Source organism: Bactrocera latifrons, unplaced genomic scaffold, assembly GCF_001853355.1.
Source record: "Bactrocera latifrons isolate USDA-ARS-PBARC rearing strain unplaced genomic scaffold, ASM185335v1 scaffold_115, whole genome shotgun sequence".
Lineage (NCBI taxonomy): Eukaryota > Metazoa > Arthropoda > Insecta > Diptera > Tephritidae > Bactrocera > Bactrocera latifrons.
Genome location: NW_017534575.1, coordinates 140,573 through 160,168, shown reverse-complemented (window position 1 = coordinate 160,168; position 19,596 = coordinate 140,573). Strand labels below are relative to the sequence as shown.

At 32.1% G+C, this 19,596-nt stretch overlaps 1 protein-coding gene and 1 long non-coding RNA gene across 3 annotated transcripts in view; both read right to left on the bottom strand.

Moving 5' to 3' along the window:
* Positions 1–15,484, bottom strand: part of LOC108976631 — a 24,100-nt gene extending 8,616 nt beyond the window's left edge. Inside the window, exon 1 of the long non-coding RNA XR_001993977.1 lies at positions 15,445–15,484. This is a non-coding gene — a long non-coding RNA (uncharacterized LOC108976631). The remainder of the gene's footprint in view (positions 1–15,444) is intronic.
* The window catches only part of LOC108976614 (solute carrier family 41 member 2), a 75,174-nt gene that overhangs the window by 27,354 nt on the left and 28,224 nt on the right, over positions 1–19,596 (bottom strand). The gene's annotated exons all lie outside the window — the stretch shown is intronic.

The window sequence follows — 19,596 nt, the reverse complement described above, 5'->3', positions numbered from 1 at the left end:
TTGCTTCTCAATTGCCTACTCAGTCCGAAGTAGCAATTGTTGGCAAGAGTTATCCTGCGTTTTATTTCTAGGCTGACATTGTTGGTGGTGCTTACGCTGGTTCCAAGATAGACGAAATTATCTACAACTACAATTAGACAGGAGATGATATCAATATCATCGGCATACGCCAGCAGCTGTACACTTTTATAGAAGATGGTACCTTCTTTATTTAGTTCTGCAGCTCGAACTATTTTCTCCAGAAGCAGGTTGAAAAAGTCGCACGATAAGGACGAAGTTGCCAGAACACTGCAGTATATTTCAAGGTAAGGTCTTTGCTATTTCGAAAGCCGAGGAGCCGAGGGGAATGGAGTACGGTTAATCCCGAAAACGTGATCAACATTGGGAAATCCATACATTGTGTATACGTCGACAGAAACATGGTAAAGAAAATCAAAACCCGATGTAACGAGCTACCTGAAAAAGTTATGTGCAAAACGGTAGATCGGAAGTACACAAAATTAATTTTGGCACTCGATAGAAGAAACTGTAGGAACATGATGGGAATACTAACTGGTCACTATCTGGTAGCGATTCACGCCCGCAAGATGGGCTGACATATTGATAAGACTGCAGGAAATGTCTAGAGCAGGGCACCAGGGCAATAAAGGAGCATATCTTGTGCACTTGTCTCGCATTACCAAGGCTACGCTGCAAGCATCTGAGGTTCCCATGGTATGATACACAGGAGGAGTTATCGATAGTGATGCCGCATATTCTGTTGAATTCGCGTCAAGTGCAGGAATGCTAAAGGATGACTACTTCTCCTAGGTACAGAACTCCTATTGGCCTACCAGATTAACCTTACCTAATGACCCCAAAATCAAGTTCAAACAGCGAGAAAAAAATAAAGTCTGTAACATTAAGTAATAATTTTATTTATTATCCATCTATATATTTTTGTATGATTTGAATACAAAATTGAGCCTAATTACTAATTGCATGCCCTAATTGGCACCAAACCCCAAGTCAAGTTCACTGTCATTGGCAATAAGTTTAGTAAAATGCAAATAAAGCTATTGTACACTAAAAGAAAAGATATGAAAAACACGTAAAAACAAAAAAAAAAAAATAATAGTTCAATTGCTAATTTTTTACTCACGTGTGCCATATCTTTCGTCTTGACCACTTCAACTTTATTTTACACTCAATTAGGCCGCTTGTTTTGTTTTTATAATATCTATGTTTTTTCGAAAGTTATACCATAACTAGGTGCAACAACAATAATTTTATTGTTTTATTATTATGTTATGCACGTGCCGCTAACTTAAATCCATAGACAGAGCAAAAGAAACAAAACAATAATAGCCAACCTAACGGCTGGGCATCATTAACACCTTTAACTTGTCGCATGCCGACTAGATGGCAGCCAATTTTTCTAGTGATGCAATTATAGACATACAAACATATATGTATGCACATATGTTGTGTAGCAGTTTCAAATGGTTTTAAGTGAGTTGAATCATTGCTATAAGGGTTTGTTGCTTATAAAATGCGGAAGTTCATACGATTGGGTTTATATTGCTAGTTTGTATTTTTCAATAAAAACTAAATTAGCGCATAATTATGCATTTATTTCTTTTACAAATATTTCAATATACTTTGTTTTTTTTGTTTTTTGACTAGCTGATTGACTTCAATTTATTACAATTATTGCAATGATTATGATTTAGTTTTTGTAATATGGCTTTGTGAGTTAAATTGCAAAAATGTACACAGTGGTGATCATGAATTAAATATGACCGAGCATACAATATATATAAATAATATAAAAAAGTACAAGCGTCAAGGTAATTTTAAATAATTGGAGAGTAAGTTCAACAATTTAATTGAAATTAGTAAAAAATTTTCTTGAATTATTTTTATGCCTTTGGCTTTTCGTAATGCAATATGTTTTTATAATTGTTATATGCTGAACAGGTTCAATGATCCGAATGTTGAGCTATTTCTTCAGTTTTTGAGGTATCGATGTGAAATTTTGCAAACCCCTGCTACTCATTTATTGGGTACGCCGATATCATACCCCAATAACATATTACTGCCATACAAACTGACCGATGGATATTGAGTTTTTGTCAAAACTTAAGTTCATCTTTTTCATTATAAAAATTATAGACTTAAACTTATCACATTTATAAGACTGAAAATAAAAAACGAAAAACACCAAAAATATAATTTGGTTCTAAACTCATGACCATCACTGTAAAAGTGTGTTTGCACAATATGTTCACACCATAACGGTTGTAAGCAAATCAGCCGACAAACAAACACTAAATTACACCTTTTCTTCTCTTTAATTTTACTAGACGTCATGCAACTGTACAACAACAACAACAATAGATCCGATAGTGCACTTTATAGCTGAATACTAAATAATTGCTTACAACAATTTGTTTGTTGTAGAAAAATTGATTGATTTGGTGCATCCATACGAGATCGGCACAAAAGCCGCATTATCATAGACATCACTTGTTGTTGTTGGTTTTTTACATGTAGTCAAATAACTGTTTTATTTGTAAGGCATTGTTGTGCGCAGAGAGCGGATTACTTAATTACAACTGAAAAGTTTGTAGTTTAAATTGTAAAGCGCTTATGTAAATGGTGTAGCCAGCGGTCAGTGATCGACGTAATCTTTTAAATGCCTACATTACGGAAGAGCTGATACATGTGCATATTTATATTTGAACTAGTTGAAAAGATTGTAGGCATATACTGGCCGATACCAACCGTTAACAATTGCATATGTACTTATATAAGGGAATTTAAAAATTAGTTTATTAATACCAATAAGTGCTTAAATGGAGCACAGTGCTCCTAATTAAGTACTGAAACAAAAAACTTTAAGTGGTTTGAAACTACTTTTTGTATGGTTTACAACCTTAAGAAAAAAGTTGCGTTGTTTATTAAATTAGCTACTGAATTTCTGAGAACACCTATTATAAATTATCATTAATTGTGGTGTAAGTAGGTAAAATAAATACCGGCAAGTAAGTGCCTTAATAAGTTATCGTATAACTCGTATGAAATGCTTGTAAGTGGACAGCACAGTGGGTCGCTTACAAAAGAAGCGGGATTATAAATAAATTGTGAAAAGCCATTTAAGTAACTAGTTGTTATTGATTAAATAAAGAATAACTGTCTATTAGCCCAGCAAGCCATAATAATTATATGCAAAATACTAACGCTAACTCCACTGAATTCTGGTAGATTTTTTTATTCTTATTGTTTTGTTTTTGAAACACACATGATTCTAGATTGCCCAGCAACTTGCAGAAGCATGCTCAAGGCCGTAAGATTCATCTACGTGGACAGGCATCACATCAACGCTATCGCGTTCTTCAAGCTGCTGGAAGAGGCCTGGACCTTTGTGAGCACATGTGATATACATGAAGAAGAGGGCTGTCGATAGCCCAAAGAGAATTTGTCAATAGTGTTTTAGCTTATAATGTCAAAATCAGCCTTTTTTGCTTTAGTTTTGGGCTTCAATAATATATTTTTCAAACATTCGAGTCAATGAAAATGTATTTTTTTTTGGGTGACGACTGAATAAGAACCTAAATAGGAAGACCATGAGAAAAACATAAAAAACAGTATGGATTAAAAAAATTTCTTGTAAGAAGAAGCACGCTCTGAAGTAATGCCTCCTTCTTTCATTGAGTCATGAATTCAATCAATTCTCAAAAATTTTCAACAGTAATTTTAGTTTATTTACAAAAACTGGTTATAAAATCACAACTGACTAAACTGATTTGAACTGATTGAACCTATCTAGGGTAGAATTAACATTTTTGGATTCTAAAAAAAATTGTCAGTTTACCTTACTATTGAATATGTAATAATTTTATGTTTAGATAAAATATATTTCTTTATAATTTTAAACAAAAAAAATATGAGACTATTAATGTGGCTTATAATAATTTCAAACGAAAGTAATTGACAGGGTTTTAATAATTTGTCTACGATTTGTTTTAGAGATAAAAAATATAATAAATACAAACTAACAAGCAAATCATGCAGCTGGTTTAATTGAGTTTTCTTCAATTGAGTGAGTTTAGCACGTGCTTGAACTAACTGGGGCTCAAGAAAAGGCTGTGTGATTTGAGACATTTGTATAGAGGAGGAAAGAGGAAGGTCTCCTTAAGTTATCGCAATAATCTTAGTCATAACTAGAAGTAAGTTGTATAAATAGAAAAAGACTCGCGATCTAATGTTGTCATTAAAGCAATAACGAGTTGTTGACTGCCGTTTAATTTACTTTATTTTAGTGTCTGCAATTTGAAAGTTCAGCAGTCCATTAAGTTTTTTTTGTTGTAAAACAAAAACTTTTTATACATATGCATATGTTTTGTTTATAATATGCCTGTGAGTAAATAATAATCCACTTTTGACTTGCTGTGATACGGTTTATTTATTCATAAAATTTTATAACATCGATTTCGATTGTTTGGGTGGAGATAACTATTGAAATGGCTACTGATTTATGAATTAATAACAACACGGCAAAAACAATAAAACACAATTAGATTTAAAAAAAACTTAAACTTAAAATTAACAGCAAATAATCGCATTAAAATTATTTCAAACAAATCTTAATTGTTAGTAGGCAAGTGAGGCTCTTTTTATAGATTCATGATTAACTATTAACGTCGCTTATTTGTACCACATATTACTTATAGAATATATACAAATAGACATAAAATAGGTATCTACTCGTAAAGGAAAAACCGTGACAAATGTATTAGGCGATTGGGTTAGCGACCTTCACTAAAGACATGCTGATATTAGATGTTGATTACCGTTCTTGCACTTCCGGTCTAAAGAGACCTTCAGAGCATGGTTAGCATAATATGTAATTAATCACTAAAACTAATTATCAAATAGGAACAAGTGATCAACAACGCAGGTGCTTGTCATAAGTGCAAGTTGTGGTATGGAAGTGGTATAAATGAAAAATCTTTTCAAACTAGACACGGTTAACAGAATTAAAATATAGAAAATACCAATACAAACAATTTTAGGGTAAAACCAAAAGTGTCGTTAAAACAGCTGTGATATTTATTTTTTTATTAATTCTTCAATATTTCATTTGGATTCTAATGCAGAAATTAATACAGACATTAATCAAGAATGGATATGGACTAAGTCCAACGGCAGAACGTTCGAAAAACCCCAAAACACATTTAAAATATTTAAATAAAATTACTATAATTATCTGCGTTTATAGCCACGAAACATACATGCCTTGTAGCAAAACGCTTTAAGAATTTTTAACTCTTTATAAGTACCTACATACATACGCGCGTAAGTATTTCTATTTGCTAGCTTTTCACATAGGCGTGTTAACGTTTATTTATGCTTTACTTAAAATGGTTGCAAATATTAAATAGTTAAATTATTTGACGTCTACTAACTAAAAGGCGGTCTCATAAAAACAGAAAGTCATTATAACGGATATATTAATATTTGCATTGCATGGGTGGCGCAAGTATCTGGCGCACTTCGGTGTTAAAACGAACGGCTCATTAAGATGCCGAACGAGTCAGCGTAAATTCTTATCAAGGGAATACCCACTGGTGCTGTTGAATGAATACTTGATGTTTTAACACGAAATGCAATTTTTGGAACAAATTTAGTGGTATTTAATATATAATCGTTTGCATAGTGGTACCACTGTTGAAAAAAATAAAAATACATATATTTTATAATTTTTTTATTTTTTTAATTACGTTTTTAACTCAATTTGTGTCTACTGAATTGCTATCAGCCTTCAATTTATTTGTTTAAAAAAATCATTAGTGTTTTTGGTATGTAATTACATAACATTAAGTACTCAATGTCAAAAATGCAATTGTATATATTAATTATTTGTTTGGTAGGAATTTTAACGCCAAATTGAACCTATTGAAATTAGCTAAGAGTAGTTAGCATTTACATAATACGAATTTATCAAAAGTTAATTATTTTGTCAAGTGACAAAGCAAATATACATACAGACGAGTGTCAACAGTATAGAGTCTAACGATCGCGTTATGCATGATCACTTGTAAATAAAATCGGAAAAAATTAAAAAAGGTTTGATATGTTTGCATGCTTGGAAATGCGAGAGAATTTTATTTAATGTTTGTTAAAGCGGTGGATAAAGAGATATACACGTTTTTATATGTTCAGAAGAACGGAAAAAGGCGATTTTATGAACTACAGGCGACTGATCTTGCAACAGATCACTTGGTAAACAGTAATAAAAAAAAAAAATGTTAACTTCAGCTGCATCGAAACCATAATACTCTTCATAGGTGCGTCTCTTATAGCATAAAATAGTGTAAAAAGATCTTTATCTTGATTTTGATCAGTCAGTTTGTATGGCAGCTATACGTTATAGCGCTCCGATCTGAACAATTTCGTGAGGATATCTTGGCAATTCTATAATATCCATAAAAAATTAAATTTCTCTATCCCTCAATGGAGGGTTTTCATATCTGTCTATATATGTACCTGTTTTACATTTTACATAATTTCATCTATTCTAAGAAGGCTAATTCATGCTTGCAATTCATTGGGAATCCGATCACAAATTTATCTCGGAGATTTTCAAAGTGATAAAATTGGGAACTAAAATTAAAAACTTGTTGTTTTAGTTAAAAATAAAAAAAAAAAAAATAAAAAAAAAATAAAAATATTTTTTCTTTTGATTTTGTTTTGTTTTTTTTTAGTTTTCGTTTGCCTTTTACTTTTCATTGGAGGATTTGCATTCTTATATTATCCGAATAATATCTGTGCCCAAAAAATAAGGTGACATTTGAATTTAAACTGCGCGCGTCGAAGGATTTGGAGAATAATTTTTTTTAGGTTGGTAGTACTGTCAGTCACATTTATGTCAAATTTCACGTCAAAATATTCAATAGTGTTTGAGATACGTGTTGTTTTGTGAGCTGCTAAAAGTGAGTTTTTCGTTTTTTGCGATGTCGAAATTTGTTGTGCAAAAAATTTGCATTAAATTTTGTTTACGGAATCAATTTTCTGCTGCGGATACGTTAAGGATGGTGCAGAAAGCCTTTGGTAATGAGGCTATGTCTAAAAAAATGTTTACAAGTGGGAAAGTGAGTTTCAAGCCGGCCGTGAACGTGTCGAAGAAGAAGAGCGGCGACCATCAACCTCAACCGACGAAGCTCATGTTCAACAAATCAAAGATTTGATGTTGAAAAAATCGACGATTAACAATTAGAGACCTTGCTGATGAAGTTGGCATGTCGAAAATCTCAGTCAAAACCATTTTGAAGGATGTTTTGGGCCTCAAGCGCGTCAAATCTCGACTGGTACCGAAAACATTGAATTTTTTGGAAAAAATGAGTCGCGTTGAAGTGTGTGAAACGATGCTTTCCGACTAGCAGGGTGTCATGAAACTCATTATAACTGGCGATGAGACTTGGATCTATGCTTACGACCCCGAAACAACCGATCAATCGAGCGAATATCGTGCCAAAAGAGATTCGAGACCAAAAAAATCGCCTAAAGTCGCTCAAAAATCAAGGTCATGTTGACTGTTTTCTTCGATTATCGTGGTGTTGTGCATTATGAATTCCTTCCAACCGGTCAAACACTCAACAAGGAATATTATTTGAATGTTATGCGTCGTGTGCGTAACGCTTTCTGCCTAAAAGGCCGGAATTGTGGAAAGACAATTCTTGGTTCGTGATCATTTCGCCAAAAACTCAACCCATATCCTTCCGCAACCACCGTATTCACCTGATCTGGCGCCGTGTGACTTCTGGCTGTTACCAAGCTCAAAATACCGCTTCGGGGACATCGTTTTTATATGATAGAGGAGATTCAAGCCGCAGCGAAGACGGAACTGAAGGCCATCCCAGAAGGTGACTAAAAGCAGTGTTTCAAAGATTGGAAAATCCGTTGGCATAAGTGCATTGCGTCGGGAGGGGATTACTTTGAAGGGAATAAAATTGATTTTTAAGAATAAATAAAAAATTTTCAAAATAAATACAATGCCACCTTATTTTTTTAAATTTATAAATAATTAATTTAATTTAATTAGACTTATTAATTGTTGTAAGTGCCAATTGACAAAATATTTAAATGTTAATGAACTTTTACAAAGGAGTTATTTTTCTGTAATTATTGTTTACATTAAATTTATTAAAACTTTTCACAAATACAGAAGAATATAGATTCATTCCTGTTGCCCTGCCTAAGTTGATTTCAAATGTCAAAACTGATGACTGTTACTGCTAATATGCATAAATCTTTGTCACCAAGTGATAAATTCTCAAATATATAAATATATAAACACTTATACCGAAAATATTGTTTGTACGATCAACGCATTCCGGTCACACATTTATAATAACTTCCACCACCGAATTAAGGTGCAAATTAAATTGTGTACCGGGTTGTTATTTGTCAAATCAGTTCATTTATTTACATTTGAAGTGGACTTTCGTCACCCGCTGTTTAGCGCTTAGGAACTGCAAGTGATTGACAGCAACTGCACAGGAGTGCCACAGAAATGTTACGAAAACATGTACACAAATCAGTGACACAGTTGAATAGTTAGATAAGTACTAGATATTCATATTCTTTTTCACATATTCATATTCAAATTCATATAAGCAATTGTCATGTTTTTATTTACTTTTGTATTTTTTTTTCATCGATAACTGTTTATGGTTTAACGAATAGCCCGTATAGCCATAGCAGAGCTACTTAAGTGGGCGTTTGTGACGTCAAGCCAATCTCTTTTTTAAGAGCATCATGCTCTTGAGGTTTCAATATTCCAAAAAAATTGGCGATTGACTTACGCAAGCAGATGTCAATAGTTTGATTTTTTTGGGTCAAAGTTTTTTAATTTTGGTTTATGTTATGTTTATTACGTATAGGCATTTTTCACTTAAATTTTGGGTTGTTAAATAAAATGTGTGATTAGAAATACAATTTAAGGCCTTTTTCAACATTTATCAACCAAATCTTTGAGGTCAATAATATTTATCACCAATCATTTAATTCAAATAAATAGTTTATAGGAGGAAATATGCATTTGAGAAATAATGTCACTATAGCAATAAAAGCAAGAAAATTTTTAAGCAGTAACTTAAGAGGTTACAAGGGTTTACGGGTTTCAAAACTCGTTTTTTATTATTATTTTATTAAATTCTACAAGAACTCTAGAATATTGTTCTAAATTTTCAAGTTCGTCCGAGTAATAGTTTCGGAGATACAGCCTAGGCTAACTACGCCGTCTTTAAACGCGTTTTTCTCGAAACTGTGTTCTTGAAGTCTTGGCGTCGCAATGGCCGAATTTAAAATATCCAAATATTCTCTATATCCAAAAATTTTAGAATTCTTAATTTTAATAGTGCATTTTTGTAACAATTAAAATTTTTAATAAAATATATATTTTTTTATATGAAAAAAAAACTGTTGAAAAAAAAGTGTGTAACCCCTTAAAATAAATACCAAAATCTTATTTCATTGTTATATATCATTTTATTATATTAATTTATTTTTTTCCTACGAAATAATATTACTAAATGCGTTCTCCGTTAATTTTTAAATAAATTTTAGAATATTTCCTAGGAAATTTTTACCGCAAAAATAATATACATACATTTGCATATGTATTTATGTATGTATTGTTCCTTTTCCTTTATCTACATATTTCATTAAATCGTATACTCGCCGAACACGTTGAACTTTTTATTTTCATTCCAACTCTAAATAAAAGTGAAAAAAAAAAAACAGTTTATGCTGTCTAAACGCAACAATTTACACGTGAGGTACGTACAAATGGTTTGTTATGGCTACGATTTTATTTAATTCACGCGCTAAATAACGCCGGTGACGCCGATAAACTATGTAATTATCGTAATAACGATGACGATACAAGATAGTATTAGTTTAAAAAATAAATCAGTTTAAATGAATGGAAAAACTAGGCGGAAATTACACTAGTTAATTATTTAGAAATTTCAGGAATTCAGGAATTCTTCATTCCAAACAATTATGTATGTCATTAGTGTTTTGTTTTGTTTTGATGGTTTTAATATATTACTACAAAAACAATTACTTTTAGGGGGCAAAAGATTTTGTTATGATTTAGATAATATTCTAACAATTACACGCTTACTAACCGTTTAAATAATATTAGCTCAGAATACATTATATCGCCATTAGTGTATATATTTTATTAATTGACTGCTAATTGCTTAAATTAAGCGGCTGTCTGAATCACAGGCTATAGCAATGTAGATTTGAGATTAGTGAGGGCTTTTTGTTTGTAGTTGTTGATAGTAGCTGATGCGCTTGTACTAAGCCAGCTATTTTTATATTTATTTGAAAATGTTTTATTGAAAGAGTACTAAAAATATTGGTAGTCAATAAATCATTGAGTTTTGTTATCAAAATAAATTTTCTGGTAAACAGATGATTAAAAAAGTTTATATTATTATTAAGCATTTTATACACTAGGTTAATGTTGAAAAATTTCTATATATTCATATATTTGAAAATATTCTCCGATTGGTAGTAAGAATAATATCATAAAAACGATGTTTAAGTGATTTCAACCTGGAATTGCGAACTCGGCTTTAATGATAACTTTAAGGAAAATTCTTGCAAATATGTATTATTATATTAGGTTGTCAAAAAAGTCTTGCGGTATTTTCGCTAGTTGGCGCTGAGAGCCCGTAGTTCTAGTTTTATTCGTCGCATCGGGTCATGCTATACCTTTTTGGAAAGCTCATTTCACGCGCTAACAAGTCGTTCGTGAGTTATAGCGTCGCAAACATGGAGCAAAATAAAATAATAAATGCATCTCAAGCCGCCAATAAAATTTGTGCAGTATATGGACCCGATACAGTTTCCATTTCTACCGCACAACGATGGTTTCAACGTTTTCGTTCTGGTGTAGAGGTGGTCGAAGATGTGCCGCGCTCCGGAAGGCCTGTCGTCGAAAATTGCGTTAAAATCGCTGATCGAAAGAGGCAGAGTAGTAGCCGTAGCATCGGTCAAGAGCTGGGCATGAGTCTTCAAAAAAAAAAAATTGTATGAACAATTGAAAATTCAATAAAAATACCGCAAAAATACCGCAAGACTTTTTTGACAACCATATTTATAATAGGTAGACACATCAATTACAAACTGATAATATTTATTGAAAGTGCTTCAAAAAGGAGAAAATATGGTGATCCTGTCTCACCGGGTTGTATGTATCTACTTGTGATTTGCAAAAAATCGATTTTTTTGCCTAAATTTATATGGAATATACATATATTTGCAAATATTCTCCGAAAAGTTGAAGTTAATTTGCCAAAAAGTTTTATTGGGCAGGTAAAGGTGGAAGAAGTAAGATTTTTTGTTAATTCTTTAGATTTTTTAAACGACTCATTTTTTCATAAAAAATTGCTTTTTTTTGGGAAGTCGTCATTTCGTCAAAAATGAAAATTTTAATTAATTTTTCGATCATTAACTGTATTCATTTATAGTAATAATATTCGTCGATTTTTATATTTAAGATCATTTTAAGCACATAAATCTATCTCACAGCCAGACACCTTTTCTCGAAGTTCCTTCTAGAAATCGGTGGCGAGATTGACGGAAACCAATTAAAGTCGATTAAATTCTGTAAATCTACATAAAAATCTGCTTCCAAAGTGTTTTCAGGAGTTTTAGAGGCAGAAAGTGATTTTAACAAAGTTTTGCCGAAGTTGTGGAGTAAAGGAATCGATTACCGGAAATCAAACGCAAAACTTCGATACAGAAAACAGCAAAATTTTTACAGTTTTTACATTTTTTTTAACCAAATCAACATTCTAAGGGAGTACTCAATAAAAATGTTTAATGTTTGTAGCCAACTTCCGTCAAACATTCAAAAATTGATACCAGCAGATTTTGAGACACACAAGTATGTGTTTTTATAAAATACGCGATTCATTAACAATCAGTTTACGTATGAACAAACCCCAGTAAGAAAAGCTTACATACGATACACATTTGACAAAAGTAGACTTAGTATTTGCTTCTGAGAAGTTTAAACGGTAAAAACTGATAAATTTCTAGTTATTATGAGAAAAATTTTAATATCAAAATCAAATTTCGAGATTTTATATTGCCTGAAAGTGAAATGTATTTCATATGAGTGCAGACTTGCCTTGACCCACTTGAGAACCAATGAAGCTGCAACGTAATCGAGCATTATCTAAATAATTTGAGACACATATTTTCTTGACGGGTATGCACCGCATTCGACTGCACATGTGTTTATATATATGTTTGTGCATATGTCTATGCAAATAAAAATATATCCATACATGTAACTGCGTTCATTCACGTGTTGACAATTCAAGTGGCCGGCAGCTGGCTGCCAGCAACTCAGCAACATCCCCGGCACTAACAACAGCAACACCAGCAGCAAGAGCAACGGTGTCAGGTGGCAATGCCCATTCACCGCCTACCACCTATTTGCACTGCCACAAATGCACACATCAACACATTTGCACATACATACACATTATACATTATATATGTACATATGCATATAGATAGATACAATATGTACGTGCATAAATAATCGCCAATGACAATAATGCCTATTTACTTATTTACGAGTACAATATTCTTATAAAAAAATACTTTTTTCATTTAATTACTCGATTTTTTTCCGTTTCTTCTTCTTTTTTCCAAAGAATTCTACATTGCCTGCATTTGAATTTGCAGTAATCAAGCAGCAACGGCGTCGAATCAAGTAAGTTTGTAAAACAAAAACAATGCTCAGCAAGTTAACGTGAAAATGATGACGCCTGACGTTTTATGCATATAAATACAAACACACATACAGATTATTATATGCACGTATGCTTTTATATGTATATGTATGTAGGTGCCGGCACGCACGCGCCGTTGTTTAGCTATTAATAATTATATGCACAATTAGCAGAAAATGAATATCACAGCAGATAATAAAAAAATAAATAAATAAAAGTAAAAAAGAGGAAAAGGCGACGCGACTAGGTTGGCGCTTTTGCTAACGTCGACTAGAACGTCATAAGTGCAGAAAAGTGCACATACATACATATATATGTACATAGAGCCAAATAGCAGTGAATATATGCATTTTTTATACCGTGGCAACATAACGGTGTTTTGCATAAAGTTGTTGTTAATGTACGTACATACAAATATGTGTCAAATCTTGTGTGTTTTTGTCCACTGCATTAATTTTTTGTAACAATTTCAGCTGTTATTCTTGCAATAATTTTAATTTGCACGCCTGTTGTGAGGGTGTTGTATGGTTTGACCTCCCCATGAATGTTGCTTGGATTGCATTGAACTCGTTTATATGTATTTTTTATATTCAACACTATTTTTAAAGCTTTTAATTTGCACGCAATCAATCAACACGCGATAGAATGCGATGAGCCAACGCTGGCGCGCATGCTCATAGCACATTTGGCAAGCATGCTGGCCATAAAGGGTATAAATTCAATGCTAAAAAAATTTAAATTGTTCTTTGGTTTTGTATATTAGTTTTTTCACTTTGTTCACTTCATTGTTTGTTGTCATAGCTTTTGCAACAATAACTTGCAGCTTTTGTTTTGCGGCGCTAAATTCATATGCAGTTTATAACTATTAATTGCGGAAAGGCAAGGTAATATTTCAAGCTTGGTGTGTTTATAAGCGCATTAATTTAATTTATGGTTTTATTTGCTTTTTATTTTTCTTTTTTTGTACTTGAGTGATAAAACCTTAAAGTGTCTGTTGACCAAATATTTTCTAGGGATGCTCTAATTAATATAAAGATTTGCGAATTATCGAAAGACGATGTAATCTTTTATGCTTGGTGTGTTTAATGAACGTATTAATAATTATTTTATTTTTTTTCTGATTATTATTTTTTGGATGTATTTTGTTTTTTTTTTTGGTTTTTAATTTGAGTGCTTATATATTTTTTGAAATTCTTTAATTAGTACAAAAGGTTGGGAAAATTAAATTTGAAATATACACAATTATTATTTGAAAAAACATTTTTACGGTTCGATTGTATAGACCCAAACGAGGTCATAACTACATACACCGTGGTGGTTGTTGTTTCAGTGGTGGTTACCGAAGAGAAAAACTTAAATCTTCAAAATCAAAGAAAACAGTGGCCAAAAACTAAATTTGTACTCCTTTGTAGCTTCTTATTGTTCTACAACACCGATAGCAGTATAATTTCAGTACTGATTATTTCAAAAAAAGTTTAAAAATTATCAGAAAATAATATATCTTTCAGTATAAAGCGAAATAGAAGTGTTGAAAGAGATTGGTACAACTTTACCAATTTTCGAAATCATCATAGATTAGTTAAAATTTATTTCAAAAGCATATAAGAAGTGTTTGTTGGATATTATTTACAGTTTCAACAGAAATTAAAGCAAAAAAAAAATACTGAAATTCAAGATTTTTTAAACAACAACATACATTTTGGTGGCAAATTGTATAAACATGTTTTTTTAATTTTAATCTCTTTTAAATTTTGGTTGCAAATTTTTCTCTCTCTGTGTTATCTTAGTAAAATTTTTCATTACAGCTATAGACTATAATGTTTATACTATAATAAAATTTTCAAAGCTTTACCTGCACAGCAAAAATGTTTTAAGTATTAATAAAATTAACTTATTAAGTGTCATAATATGCAAAATTTATGTGAAAAACTAGATAATGGAAAAGGTGTATAAATATAAATTATTAAACACTAAATAAATGTAGTCAAGCTCTAAAAATAGTAACTTCCTAATTATAATACTAGTACTATTTGTTTTTGTTCAGTCGCTTAAAAATGTAAATTATTATTCTTCCAGTATGTTACTTTGTTTATAATTTTTTTTTAATACATATATCAAGTCGTTCAATCTTAAGTTTTTTTTTTAATTTCTCAAAATGTCTGTTAAAGGTTAAACGTGTGGCCTTTGCGCTGTCAATCGTGGTTGGGTCGCAATATTTTCAGCCAAGTTTTGTGGTTGCGGCTTGGCTAGCCAGTTGGACTGGCTAAAATGGTCAAATGTGTCAACAGTGTCGTTGTGCGGTAAGTTTTTTATATTTTCTTACTTCTTTTACTTTTTTTGACTCAACTTTATTTTTTCTCCTAGCGCTTGTCATTTTAAGCGCTTAATTAGTTTAACTGATTTAGTTATATTACACTAGCAATTTGAATATCACTAATTTTACGTATATATCTGCAAGATATTTCAACCAATAGACGCACACTTAACACAATACAATTTACTTCAACTCAGCAACGGGCAGATTTTTAAAACCGAGAATTAGCGCCATTTCTTTCTGCCCTTTCTAACCAAAATATGCAAAACTTGAGCGCGTGGCATTAAATTAATTAATATTAAATAAAATATCTCATCTTACATGCAACACAAACACATTAAATAAGTTAAATTATTATATAAATTTTTTGTTGTTTTTTTGCGATTCATAGAAACACAAAATTATGCTTAAAACGTGTGAATATATTTTCGAGTTTTTACTTTTCACTATATATTATTTATTTAAATTGTTTAGTGGCACAACAAATGCTACGTTAGCAATAATTTATTATTATTGCATGCCTTGTGCCGTCAAAAAGTTTTGTTTTTTATATACATTCCGCACTACTGGTATCGAACGAAAGCAAAGAGCAAATAACTGGTCTAAACGGAACCGCTGTGATTTGGTCGAAATTCAAATTTTAAATATTCCAACCGTCTTAACCGTGCGCCGGAATATCGTACACTGAATGGTCGAAGACGGCATACGCTCGGTATTATAATAAAGCGCTAACAGCGATCAGCACTCACAGCAAGCTAGAGCTGCAACAATAAAAAACACCGACCAACAAACATATTCAATCAGCTAACAAATCAACGAGCTAGCCAGGCAGTGAGCCAGCATATTAACCACCAACTCTCCAGCTGTCGCTCAAAAATATCACACACACACACTCTCTTAAACAGGCGGCAAGCGAAAAATTAAAGCTGTCAATAAAGCAAATAAACCAAAAATGAAAGACATCATTTAAAACTTTATCAAATAATATGCATACACATGCAAACGATAAGAATCAACAAGCTTTTCGAACTTCGAAAAGCGCTTCATTCGGCGTTTGTCATTTACGAGCGCAAGACGGACGCGCGCTCCATCGCCTGCTCGACAACACGACTCGGCAGTTCATACACTCGTATACCTGCCGGGCAACAGGTGTCGAAGATATGTATGTGTGAGCTTTGCCTCTCTCGTGTGTTATTTCTCATCGAAATATGTATCGATCTCTTTGCTGTTGCTGACTTTCGGAAATCTCGATCTAATCAGTAGCAATAGCTAGCCGCTGATAAAAATCATGAATGAATGTTAGTATGTATGTATGTATGAGTCATTTCAGGTTTTTCAGTTCACCAACAGCAGAAAAGCATCGTTAATGGGCGGAAAAGTCATTGTCAGTGCCACAGCTACAATAAAATATAACGTATGTATATATGTATGGGTGTTTGTATTAAAAGTTAGCATTGCAGTAACAGTTGTAGTAAATTTAAATCAGCGTTAACTGAGTGAAACACCTGTTAATCCCACGGTATACATACACATACATGCATACAAATAATTGGTAAACTCTTCATTACTAAACCGCTTTTAGCATTTCTCTTTAACATGGTTAGTAACGCTCTACTTCTACTCTACTACATGAAGTGCTGATCAACTTTTTTTTTGTTATGCTTTTTTGTTCTTTGATCGTTTTGAAAAACGCTTATCTTAAAGGCCAAGTGGTGTTGTAGTAGGCAAGCCCACAATTGTCATAAAAGAAGTTTACATCAAGACTAGTCCATATAAACTATGCAAACGATATATTTTCTTCTAGATTGGTACAGCTATTTTTTCTGTTTCTGTGAAGTTTTGTCTCCATATGTCAAATTTTTTCCATCGTAAATACACATTTTGGCAGGGAAAAGTTTGTATAGTGATTTTTATCATAGAAGAAATATTTGACGAGATTAATTGAAATTTTGTGTGTTCCACTAGAATCACGGCAACAAAGTCGTTTATAAGGTTTCAGAGATATTTTGGTGAACCCACTTCATTACAAATAAAATAATTTCAATGGCACAAAGCCTTCAGTGAAGGTGCTTGAAGTAATCGAAAACTTGCTGAAAATGGGTTAAAAATCTAATTGGTGCCCATCGCTTTTTACAATACTGTAGTTCACCATGAGTTCATTTCACTGGGTCAAAAGATCTGTAAGGGATACTACTTGTCCATTTTGAGGCATCTCCGCGAATAAACTCGTCGTAAACGACTGGATTTGCGTGCAGAAAATTCAATGATTTTTGATCACGATTGTGATTGACCTTTTGGCAAAACATGAAACGAGAGCATTCGCTCAGGCACCGTATATGAAAGATTTGGCATCCTGTGATTTTCAAAACTGAAAACAATCCGTTTGGGGAAAGTGGCATGAGTTCATCGAATTTGTATTAAAACACGGAAAATTTTGTTTGGTTAGTTTCATCAATCCGGGTCAAATTTAATCTGAATTATGGTATATTACTAGTTATTCCAATCGGAATTTGAAACCTTCGCCATAGTAACAGGAGTACAAGCGAGACCTTCGATCGGCAATGAAAAATGTAATAACGATATTTCAGCTTTGATTTAGTTCTCAAAAATCATCAGCCATATGGCATAGCAAGTAATTTCAAGGTTTATACCAAAATATGGAACTGTCAGACAATAAAGAAGAGAACATTAAAATTGTTGAGGTGCTAATTTATAAAATTTGACCTATTGCCTTAGTTTACTATTGAACTATTCCGCACTTGCAATTTGTTTGTTGTTTTGAGTAAAGATATTTACCTAATAGGTAAATCAAAGAGTACCGTTAAGCGTCAAATTCACAACAAAATACAATACTAAGCATATACATATATACTTACTAAATAATCATATTATTTATGGCGTACAAACTTATAGCATAAGTAGTTAGCTGATGTGTGGCCATAAATCCAAAGCGACCTTGAGTGTACTAAAACATACTCGTAGGCACATACTTAATTGAAACGTAATAATGCTTCATATAGTCTAAAAATAGCAAAACTATAACGCGTTCTTTTTTTATTATTTTCTTTGAACTAATTCCAATTTTTTTATATGCATGCACACACATACTTAAAAACACACATAATATTTTCGTTTTTAATACAAAAATCCCTTGCGTTTAAAATTATTCTCTTCCACATGCATACTTCAATTCGGAAAACATTTCACCTCGTAAAATTTTGTAATTTATTGTATTAAGTGGCCACTGTGTAAATAATCATGTTAAAATGAAACAGTTTTATTTTTCTTACAAAAAAGCCGCAAATAAAACGCAATGCGTATGTGTTAACCAGTGTGAAGTAAGTGTTGCATTTTAGCCGTTATCAGGCAATCAAAAATTCACCTTGAAATTGAAATGAATTTTACGAAAAAACGAACAGAAGCTCGGAAACGGAAATAAACCCTTCAGTGGAAAATATATTGGTAAATATATAGCAATATATATACAGATGTATAGTATATCTGTGTATGTAGATATGAGTGCATTTTGGTATTGCTGTTAATGTGTGTGTGCATATAGATTATCAACAAATCGAACCTTGTAAAAGTTCAAGCGCTTAAATATATAAGAGCAATATTTTTTATTGGGCTAAAGCGAGTGGACTTAACAGACATTGTAAATTATGATAGACTTAAGGGGCTATACCAGTGTGACACTTTCAAAAAATCGATGATCTTTTTTTTTGCTTTTTTCGCTAGTTTATATGTTCAGAAATATCCTATGCAATCGCTAAAAACGTACCTCGAATAGTTTGTAAATGGCAGCGTTCTAAGAAGCGACCGCTCACGGATATAAATCGAATAGTTGAAACTTCAAACGCGTTTTTCTTAAACTGAATATTGTTGAATATATTTACTATACAATGAGCGACGATCTTTTTGATTGGTTAAAAACTGTCAATTTGGCATTATAAAAACGACAATTTTTTCCTTAAAAAAAAACCAAATTTTTTTCAGAATACGCCATTTTGTTAATTTTTCATATTTTTCGAAAAATAGAAATCGTAGATCATTGTATATGAAATGCCATCAACTTTAATAAACTTTTTGAATTTGTTTGTTTCAGCCACTCATAATGTCGGCTGTTAGGGATCCTTTTTTTTTTTTGAAAAAGCTTTTAACTACAAAATCTAGGCATCCATTTAGGGTCCTCGTTTTGGGTCCCTTAGATTAGATCATCACATCAGAAGTGTAAATACTACAATGAATAACTGAAGCTTTGCGGAAAATTAAGATCAAAACGAAAGTTGACATGAAAACTGCTTTTCTGGAAATACAGCTCTCTATTATCTAACTTTTCTAATTTAAGTCTATTAAAACAAATTCATTATTTTCTAATAAGGGAACTGTGGGACGGAATTTCAAACTCCTTACGTACAGCTGCAACCGAAACCATTGGTTTTCGGAAAGTGCAAAAGAACAGCTGGTACGACG